Source organism: Sceloporus undulatus, chromosome 1 (assembly GCF_019175285.1).
Source record: "Sceloporus undulatus isolate JIND9_A2432 ecotype Alabama chromosome 1, SceUnd_v1.1, whole genome shotgun sequence".
NCBI classification, from domain to species: domain Eukaryota; kingdom Metazoa; phylum Chordata; class Lepidosauria; order Squamata; family Phrynosomatidae; genus Sceloporus; species Sceloporus undulatus.
In genome coordinates, this window is record NC_056522.1 from 311,222,098 (window position 1) to 311,233,237 (window position 11,140).

The 11,140-nt window shown below is 43.2% G+C and overlaps 1 pseudogene; it reads right to left on the reverse strand.

The window, feature by feature from the left end:
• Positions 1-7,981: 7,981 nt before the first annotated feature.
• Positions 7,982-8,746, reverse strand: LOC121926652 (annotated as a pseudogene).
• Positions 8,747-11,140: the final 2,394 nt, after the last annotated feature.

The following is an 11,140-nucleotide window of genomic DNA, read 5'->3' on the forward strand; positions in this document are numbered from 1 at the left end:
TTTCTCAGTTAGTCTCAAAGGCACTACAAGATCTCTTTGCATACTGATCCAGACTAATATGGCTATATCTCTGAATTCTATCACACAAGTTATGCGTATCGGCACCCTGTTACTTTTTAGGTATCTTCCAAAACCCATCCTATTATCCTGAGTTCTTAATAACATCTGGTTTGTCACACACTAACCCCACCACATACACACCCTCCCAAATTAATATCTCAATAGGCTTTTTATTTTGTGCTTGCTGTCTTCAACTGTTTTTAATACTCTAATTTTGTTGTTTTTATATGTATTATTTTCACTGCCTAGGGACTTCGGCAGTAAGACAGAATATTAAAGAAATGGCCTTTAAGAAAACTTCTATTGCAGTAGGTTGATTTTATTCAGAATGAATGCAGAGAGAAAGAGGTGCATCAAAACACCTGAAGACATTGCTTTTTATCTGGCTTCATCTTTGGGGTTTCTGTTACCATGTGAACAAGCAGCACCTGAGAGGTAGTATAAGTAGGAGGATTAACAGTGCAGCTAATCATAGCTAATAATAGTGGCAGATAATATTTCCAATAACAGTTTGGGAAAGACAAATTTTCCTTAGAAGACTATACAACCCTCACCAGAGATGTTTGAAAGAGGAGGCTGACTAAACATCTGTTTTGGAGGATTTATGAGAGTCTACACAAGTGTACCACTGCTGAATGTTGTTGGACCAAACCTTTCACTCTCAACCTGTATTCTTTGCAAGCCTATATTTCTGAGGAAGCTTTCAGAGATTCAGGAAGAAAGATAAGCTGCTCCAAATGCATTTTATGTGGTCTTTTTTTAAACTCCTCCTATGAGCAGTTGCAGAGGTGTGTTGCACATGTTCTAAAATGCATTCTAAATTTATGCAGCTCTATGGTTAGAATCTACATATCTCATACACACTGAGAACGTGCATTAGAAACAAAGCCCAGCGTTCATTGCTAGGCACCTTACATAGCTGTGATTACCAATCCAGTTGTTAAATAAAGACTCAGGCATGCAGACCTAATCACATATGAAATAGCGAATCGGGGTTGTAGAAACTAAACCTAGTATTTCCCTCTCCCAGAACAGATAATGGAAGCTGGTATAGCCAACACTGCCAACTATCTGAAAGGCACACTGGGACTTACAGCCCAATATTATGTGTAATATGTATTCCTGAAACATGGCAACAAAGTAAGATGTGCTTACCAAAAATATTGAAATTATATTTACACGTAGTCTCTAGAAAATGTAGGCAAGGGCATAAAGATTGAGTCTTCTGTCTCTCAAATGTGTGGAACCTGGAGTACTTTGGAATTCAGATTTATTTATTTTTTCAGATTTTGAAATATTAGCACATACAGAATGAGATGTCTTGGAGATGAGACCCAAATCTAAACAAGAAATTCATTTGTTTTATCTATACCTTATACACATAGCCTGAAGGTAATTTTATAGATAATATTTTTAATAGTTTTGTGCATGCAACCAAATTTGTGTACACTGAACCATCAGAAAGCAAAACTGTCAGTTTCTCAGCTGCCCATGTGGACAGCTTTGGGTTTTGGAGCATTTTGATTTCAGAATTCCAGATAAGGGAAACCCGTACAAGAAAAAAACATGCAGAACTTTTTCAACAGATTATATGTCAACTCCATCAATCCCAACCCACTGAACCGCCTTCAATCCATGAATCTCTATTGGGGTCAGACCTATTTTTCCCATTCAGTGTTCCTGGTAACCACACTTTGCCATGATTCTCAGTACCATTCTGAAAAGAGGTTCATAATGGCCACCAGTGCACCCTTGCTTGGAAAACATTTAATAGAAGATAAAAGAGGGAGAAGGAGGAGGAAAAATAGTGTTGGAGGAGTGGAAGAGAGAAACAGAAGAGGGAAGAGGAGAGACAAGAGAAGAAAGAGGGGGGAGAAATACAGTGGAGAAGCAAAAGCAGAAGGATGGAGGTCACTCAGTCGTCTCAATGTTGTGCCTAGCGGTGTTGTCCTTATCTAATTTTTCAACCTTACAAATTTCAGTCATAGCTCACATGCTTAACAACAAAAAACAAGGGCAACAGTTGTAACAGCAATGGACAGTTAGATGCTCACAGGCATGCAACTGTTTCATTTCTCTGTGAAAGAGTTGTATGCAAACACAGTGCTGTATGTAATGTAACCTTTAAAACATAATCATGGAAAAGGAACATGACGTGGCCCTTAATATTAGACCACCTGCCTCCCATTGAAATATAAATATGGGGAAACAATAGATACGAGGACAAACCCTCTATAAACAATATGACTCTCCAGTAGCCCCATGCTGGCCATGCATGCAGTTCTACTGCTCTGTTCTTTTTAGAGCTTGTGGGTGCTTTTCTAGAATCTAAATTCACGTCATCTTGCAGCTAAACCTGTTTTATTTTTAAGATGAAAGTAAATGCGGTGGGGGGAAAGTTATCAATTAGGAAAAACCAAATTGTGCTACTTTTCTTCACTGCAACTCCAGTCTCCTAGCAACGGCTGTGCCTGCTGTTCCTTTTCCAGACGCTTTGCTGACTCACCAACTGATTCACTCAGACAGCAGCTTTATTTGGTTTCTGATTAGCATCGTGGTGCTTGCGTGCAGCCTCTGTGCCTGCCCTAGGCCACACCTATATATAGCCTCTGCTTTTCCCTCCATGGTGCAGTGAGCTGTGCAATGGGTAGTCCTTCTAGAGGGTGAAACTGGGGTCTCCCCCCTCCCCGCCTTCCTTTTTGCCCTTTGCCAGAAATGTTCTCTTTTGCACCCAGGGGCAGTAATTAAGATGCAACGAACAAACAAACGCAATCTGTAAAGTTAACAATCTGAAAGGAACTCTTTGCTTTTGTTCCACTGCCAATAGCTTCAGGTCTGTTCTCCCACTGAGGGACATATGCAATACCCCTGAACACCAAGAACCATTGCACATCATGCCAAGCATCAACTAATTCAGTCGAGCATCGCTTTGCAATGACAAGCTGACAGTGAAAAGAAAATGTACTTATGTCTCTGCTTTCCTTGTGATTGTTTCTTTATGTTACAGCAGATTCTGGACTTGAGATGTGTAAAATGAAGGATGAAATCCCCCCAGCACAGCAGTAGAGATAGAGTAAAAATAAAGTTCTTGCTCCCATTACAGTCCTAGTTGTCCTCAATGGCTAGTAGCCTAGATGTGCTCCCAGATATCAGCAGTGCCCAGATGATTGTTGTGATGGACTTGCAACACTGGCTTTCATTTCAGTGTGGTGCAGTATATCGGTATAGTTTTGAGAGTTAGATTAGGATTCCAGGAGACTAAGGTTCAAATCGCTGCTCAGCAATGGTGACCTTGGACATGTCACATTTCTTCGGCCTCAGACTTCTGAATAACCTTGTGGGGAAAATCCTAGGACTGGGTTATCATAGATTGGAGATGACTTGAAAATTTACAACAACTCACATCTAAGCCATAGGTTTTTTAAAATGCAGAACATGTCAGCTGGGTGAAGGGTGAAAATAATTAATTGGAACTGAGCAGGTGTGGTGAGAGAATTAAACTTTCCTGAAGAAGATCTCTCTTCTAAAGCTCACAGTTACTCTGGGGAACAAATATTAATGCCTTTGTTTTAACTTGAGTTTCCTCCCCCCCCCCCCCTTGATATTATGTTTTATTTGGTGGCTGACATGCTTTTTTTACTCTGCTTTCAGTTATGTTACTTAGTTTTTTCAATTGTATTTAGACTGTGTGCCTCCTCAGACTTTTAAATAGAAGTGATACACATTTGTTCCCACGTACTGGGGCTGGGTTATCATAACACACTCTGTGTGGGGCTGTCCTTAAAACTGGTTCAGAAGCTATAGCTCATGAAGACTGCAGTGGCTAGGTTATTGAACAGGGTTAATCCCACAGCCAGAATATTTGTGCTGGGCCAGACTAAGCATAATTCAGTGAAGTGTAGATGAAATATGGCATTAATTTATTTTTTAAAAAACTGTATTAAAGATGTAAACATGCATAATGGTACTAAACACTGACCACTGTCCTGGACTACAGCCAGCACACACAAACACATGCCGATAAGGAGGGCTCAGCAAGGTAATTAGCTCTGCAGCTGGAAATAGTTCACAAGCCTTGCAGGGATTGAGAGAAAGAGCAAACCAAAAACCAAAGCCTAAGTCAGAAGAACAGAGATCATGATAGTCAGATCAGCCAGCAGGTAGCACGAGTCCAGTTCATTCCAAGGTCAAGAGTCAAGGCAACAAGGAGTCAAGATACACAGAGCCAGTGCAGGCAGCAGTCACACCAAAGGATCATGCAATAAACTCTGGCACCAAGTTAGCATCTCACAGGTGGTTAAGTAGGAGATTCCCTCCTCAGTGCCAGCTGAGGCTTGTTTGTCAATTGTCTCTCAGCAATCCTCCTGGACCTGCGTCTGCCAGCACTCTCAGCCATGCGTTGCCTAAAGGAGGGAACCTCCAGGCCTGGTTCCTCCCCAGAGTCACCACTAAGCTGCTGTACCACCAGAGGAATCCCATCAGCACTAGGACCTGGCTGAACCTCCTCCTCTGGGGCTGGGAGATGAGGGCTGGGCTCTGGCAGAGCAGAATTAACACCAGGTGCAGCCTCAATTACCCCTTGCTCTGGAGTAGACCCATTCTCCTCCTCATCCTCCGAGTCCTGCTCTTGGCTGGCCATGACAACCACTAAGCAGGAGTAAAAGAACCAAGAACATCATTCTCCCAGTCATTACTTTATCAACACAACACAATAATCCTATGAGGAAAGTCAGGCTAATTCCACACAGCTCTGGAGCTCTGCAGCCTCGAACTGACTCTTTGAAAGTTTTCCAAAAGACAGAAAGAAAACAATTAGAAAAAAATTACAAAAGTAATTAGGGTGTTGTGGAATAATGAGGTCGAGGAGGAATGGGGGTGGAAAAGATGTTGGCATTATGTGTCTGACAATCATGCAACTGCCCTGGGTTTCCCCCCATGAATGAAAAGGGGTGGGCGGGAGGCAGGACAGCTACAGGTCAGAGGCAGTGGCATGTGATGGGTATCGCCAAAGCCACTTCCTTCCCTGTGTACCCATGGTTTAAAAGATGTGAAGTAATCTCCTAAGACAGTGGTGGCGAACCTATGGCACATGTGCCATGGGGAGCACACGGAGCCCTCTCTCTGGGCACGAGCGCCATTGCTCCAGCACAGAGCCACAAAGCCTGCCTCACCATGGCGGGCAGCTGCATCCCTTCCTCCTCCTCCTCCTCCAGTTCTTCCTCTTCTTCCTTCTCCTCCTCCTCCCCCACCATCACTGCTGCTGACTCCTCCTCCTCCTCGCTGCCACCTCTGCCACTTCCTCCTCCTCCTCCTATTTCATCCCTTCTCCTCCTCCTCCTTGCTGCTGCCACTGCTGTCTCCTCCTCCATCCTGCTGCTGCCTCTTTTTCCTCTAACTTCCTACCTCCTCCTCCTCTATCCCCATCACAATGCCGCCACTGCTTCCCTCCTCATCCTTCCTCCTTCTTCTTCCTTTTCCTCTGCCTTCCTCCTCTTCTTTCCTCCATTTCCCACCTCCTCTTCCTTCCTTCCTCCTCCTCTGTTCCCCCCCCCTACAGGCTTGCCGTCTGCAGATACAGAGGGTGGACTATTGTTTGTTCTTGTTATTCTACTGTGCCTTCTGGGCTTTATTATGTTTGTTGTTGTTGTGTGCCTCCAAGTCATTTCCAACTTATGGCAATCTTAAGGTGAACGTATCCTGGGATTTTCTTGGCAAGATTTGTTCAAAGGGGATTTTTGCCATTGCCATAATTTGCGGCTTACACTGTGTGACTTGCCCAAGATCACTCAGTGGGTTTCATGGCCAGGCTGTGCAGGATGGATTCCAAAAGGTCTGCCATTTTGAGCAGGGATGAGAAAAATGAATTGAATATTTATATGAATGGCTTTTGTTTTGTTTTTATTTTGAGCTTTTATTTGGTCAGGTCCTCCATGTATTTCTTGTATGATCCCCCTCCCCGAAGTCCCACCCCCCAGAAGTTCCCCCCTGGCACAGGGTGACCCCTGGTGTGGGAATGCCATTGAGTTTGGGCACTCAGTTTCTAAAAGGTTTGCCATTACTGTTGTAAGAGACAGTATGGGCCCAAGGTCACCCATAATAAGTTTCATAGCTGAGGTGGGATTTGAATCCAAGCCACCTTGTCCCATGATGGGATGCTGTGGCTTAGTGGTTAAGATGCCAGTTCTGATGGTCATAAGATCAGAAGGTTGGCACTTTGAGGCCCAAGTGTCATGTGATGGGGTGTGCTCCTGTCACTAGCTCCTGCTTCTGCCAACCTAGCAGTTCAAGAGCATGCAAATACAAGTAAATAAATAGATACCACTTTGGTGGGAAGGTATCTGCATTCGGTGCAGTCATGCTGGCCACATGACCACCAGAGCTGTCTTCAGACAACGCTGGCTCTTCAGCTTAGTAACGGAGATGAGCACCACCCCCTAAAGTTGGTTATGTGTAGACATTCATGTCAAGGGGAAACCTTTACTTTACCACCTTGTTCCAAGTCTCCACTGTTACAAAGTTTGACAGTGAGGATGACATAAAACAGGGGTATAGGCAACCTGTGGCCCGCCCGGCCGGATGCGGCCCGGCAAGGCCTTGGGACCGGCCCCCGGCCTGGTCTGCCACCAATTGCCGCTGGGGCCTTTGGGGGGCAATTGTCTATAGAAGCCTCAGAAACATGCATTTATATTAACACTTTTTTAAAAATCAGCAATTTTTTTCACGTGTCCTCCATTTTTTAAAAAAAGTGTCTTCCATTTGAAAATTTTGTCCTACATTTGTCCTGGTTTATTTATATATTTAATTTTCTAAAAAATATTTAATTATTTATTTTTTGGCTTCGGCCCCCCAGTTGTCTGAGGGACAGCAACCCGGCCCCTGGCTCAAAAGGGTTGCCTACCCCTGACATAAAACTAAGGAGTGGTTTGCAACCAGGATGGATTATAACCAATTATAACCAGTTCTAACCTGGCAACCCTATTCAATATCTATCTGGAGAGGTGCTAGCAGGGACAACCAAGCAAGTTCCAAGACAAGACAATGAGAGATAGAAGAGATGACCTACTGACAAAGGAATATGTGCATGCATATACATACATTGACTGCATTCGCATTGCAGAGATAATCCAGTTTGATACCACATTAACTGTTATGTCTCTGTGCTATGAAATTCAGGGAATTGTAGTCCTGTGAGACATTTAGCCTTCTGTCAGAGAGCTCTGGTGCCGCAACAAAATACAGTTCCCAGGATCCCATAATATTGAGCCATGGCAGTTAAAGTGGTGTCAAAAAAGTGGGTTATTTCTGCAGGGCGGCTGCAGCGAACAAGACTCCTTGGTCTTCTCCCTCCAGGAGGAAGACGTTCTCAAGGGGCTAGAGCAGGGGTAGGCAACCTGCGGCCCGTGGGCCGGATGCGGCCCGGCAAGACCTTGGGACCGGCCCCAGCCCAGTCCTGCTGCCGATTGCCACCGGGGCCTTTGGGGGGCAATTGTCTATAGAAGCCTCAGAAACATGCATTTATATTAACATTTTTTTAAAAATCAGCAAATTTTTTCACGTGCCCTCCATTTTTTAAAAAAAGTGTCTTCCATTTGAAATTTTTGTCCTACATTTGTCCTGGTTTATTTATATATATTTTTTAATTTTTTAATTTTTAATTTTTTTGGCTTCGGCCCCCCAGTTGTCTGAGGGACAGCAACCCCGCCCCCAGCTCAAAAAGGTTGCCTACCCCTGGGCTAGAGAGACCAGTGGAAACCACTTGCCACAATGGCTTTCCTCCACCAACAAAACCGGCAACAAACTTTTAAACAAAAGACCAAAAGGGCATTCTCAGGTCTTTGGGCTAGCAGCCAACCCTTCTTCCATTCCCCAGCTCTGAAAACAGGTCCCAAACATGTGCCAATGCTGCTTCTCTGCAGGCAGTCTAGATGTCCTGCACAGGCACCTTCTTCCTGGGCCAGGTGCGCATCGGCTGCATGGAGCCCTTTTTGACAGGGGGCTTCCTCTTCACTACATGGAGGCTCTGGTTCCTGGACAGTGGCTTTGAGGGTGCGGGGTCACCAGGGCTGGTGGAGAGCTCAGAGACTGACGAGAATTCCTTGTCATTGTTGTCATTATCTGGTGGCTGGGAAGAGGTCTTGCGTCCAATTGGCCTCCTGTGGAGCTCCTGCTCATCCTCCAGGTAGAGTGGGTCAGAGAAATGCACAGGAGTGGAGTCGGAGATGGAGTGCAAATCCTACATGCTGAAGCTCTGGAGATGTCCAGCCAGGGCCCCTTGATTCTTGGTGGCAGCCTGGACAGCAGCCATGGCAGCAACGTTGAGGCTTTTCTTCCCAAAGCTTACCAGGGTCTCGTAACCACGCTCTTTGGCCTGGAGGATGAACTCATTGATTTCCTTTTCCTTGCAGGACAAAGTGGGGTGTATGAACTTGCAGTAGAGTAGGCTGCCTCCTCTTGTGTAAGGTGAAAGCAGCCACACAGCAAACACCATCTTAATCTCATAGTAGAAGAGGAACCAGGAAATGAAAGTGTCTATGATCGTCTCAGTGGCCATGAAGAGGGCAAACTCAATCCAGTACATCATCCAGCACACGTATTCTTGGATGTTCTTTGTCTTCATGGCCTTGTAGGCTGGGTAGAGCATCCCGAACACCAGCTCCAATCCGTGGCAGAGGAGCTACGAGACCATGGCGGCAGCAAGGGAGGCAGTGATCCAGGCGCCTCTGTCAGAGGAAGCCACATATTAAACAAGTATCTACACTGCTGCCAGTCTGCTATCGAGCTAAGTTTCAAGTGTTGCTATTAGTATACAGTCCTCTGAACCAAACTCTGAACCAAATTACGTGAAGACATATCTCTGTCTTTATCACTGTATCAGGTTCTCAGTTTATTATAGTTTCCACGCCATGGCATAAAGATTTCTATGTGGCAGTAACAAAGGTGATAGGGCTTGTCTGCAATTACTTCCTAGAATATGGAAAGAGTTGGTTGTGTTGGACTAGTGAGTCCTTCCAGCCCCTTCCTAGTCTATGATTCTAAGATTCTATGTCCCCTCTGTAGTACATCAGTACTCTATGCTGCTATTTTTAGCTATTCATTGTGTTATAAAAATCTATCTTTTTATCTTGGTGTTTTGCCAGTTATAAGATTTTTTTTTTATGTCTCCCATATATTAGGTGACGTTTTCCAATTGACATATTTTATTGTTCATAATGTACATCACTTCAAGATTCATTTAAATGAGACACTGTAGAAATATTTCTAATAAATTGTATGTGTGTATATACAAACCAGCAAAAATACAGTATGCTCTTTTAATATAACCACTGGTTTAGAATATTAGACTGTAGTCAAGAAAACACTACTAGGGAAAATATATAAGATTTTTTTTTAATTTGCTAGCTTTGCTTATAAATCAGCTGATTGCTGTCTAACTCAACACACCAAATCTGTTCAGTCAAGTCAAGCATTAGGATGGGCTAGCCTTGAGACAAAATGAAAGAAAAATCTCAAGTCCTAGTTTCAGCCCTTCTGTTTGTCTTCTCTGAAAAAGCAGAAGGGAGAGGACAGATTATATTTCAACATCAAGTGGATTTAAATCTAAATACATACTAAATATGAGTACTGCTTTCCCACCCTATAAGCAGTGGTTTCCCTTTTTCTCATCTAATAACAGAATGAGAAGTACACTGTACAATGTAAAACATGTTCTATGAAACACAGAAATATTGTGATTTTTTTTTTAAAAAAATGCATTTACAATCAACTTTGTTTTGGAATGTGACTGTTTAGGAAAGGATTGTTGCTTGGGGCAAGGGTTCTGAACCTTTGTTCCTCAAGAGTTTTTCAGACTCCAAAAGTCCCTGGCTGGAATAGGCAATGGTCAGAATTCTGGAAGCTTAAGTCCAAAAACCCTGGAATACCAAAAGTACTGAACCAGTGGCTGGAGGATGGAATGTTTGTTGGAAGGCAAGATGCATCATTGCTTTTATAAAGTGGGAGACAGGAGCCCAGATGATGGCAATAAAGGTATGTTTTTATGTTTACCTTACAATTATTCCTCCTGTTTCTACCACAAGTTCATATTGCCCTACCCCTGTGGCACTCTATTTAATATAAATACCAAATATTCCTACTATGTTGAGGTAAGTAAGAGAAGGAATAATTTGAAGTATGGAAATCTGGAAAAGGCGTGATTGAAATTTCTCAGTCAAAGCAGCTAGTCAGGTACAAGGGTAGATGAAGTCAAGAATAGTTCTGTCAGATCTGATTTATGGTTTTGAACACAACCCCATGCTATAAGGAACACTGCACTCACCAACAAACTCAGATTGACATTCATTCCTTTACAATTCTCTCATGAATAAAATTTGTGCTTCTCTTGGCCTTAATCTGTCCCCCATTACCTGGTTTCTCTCTCTGTAAAACTCCCATGTTGTGAAACAGGAGTGAGCTACTGTGGTGAGTCCAGTTTGCAGTTTTCTGCCCCGGGAACACCCCTGGAAGCCCACAATGCACACAACAAGAACAACCCAACGCAAAACCATAAGAATTGGCTAGAAGTCCATTTCTGGTTTGTTTGTTTTTTTAATGGTTAGTAGTTGATGTGAAACATTGTGGGGGAAAGACCTATTTAAAAGGAGAATTGTTACTTCTGAAGGCTGCCAAGAATGTAAATTTGTCCTCTTTTTTTAAAAGAAAAACAGAAAAAAGGACATCTGGGGGATTTGGAAAGGTGAGGGGTCACAAAAACAGCCTTTTATTGTGACATAAAACCCCAAGGCCACACTTTTCCCACTCCACTTTTAAGGGTTTGAACACCTTTCCTGAAGCAAAATATTCAGGTTGAAACTGTGGCTCAATGTTCCAAATGAATCTGCTAATTGTCTCAAATGTGTGGTGAGATTTTTTAAAAGGGTATATAAATAACTAAAATTATACCTTCCACAATTGCAGACAATATAGTATAGAAAAAACAGATCCACAATTCTGTTGAGCCACAGTATTTAGCGCTAGCTCACAGAATGAGAAGCAATGTTTCAATGGAGCTTAAAGCAACAGGGAGGCCATCATAACTGTGTTC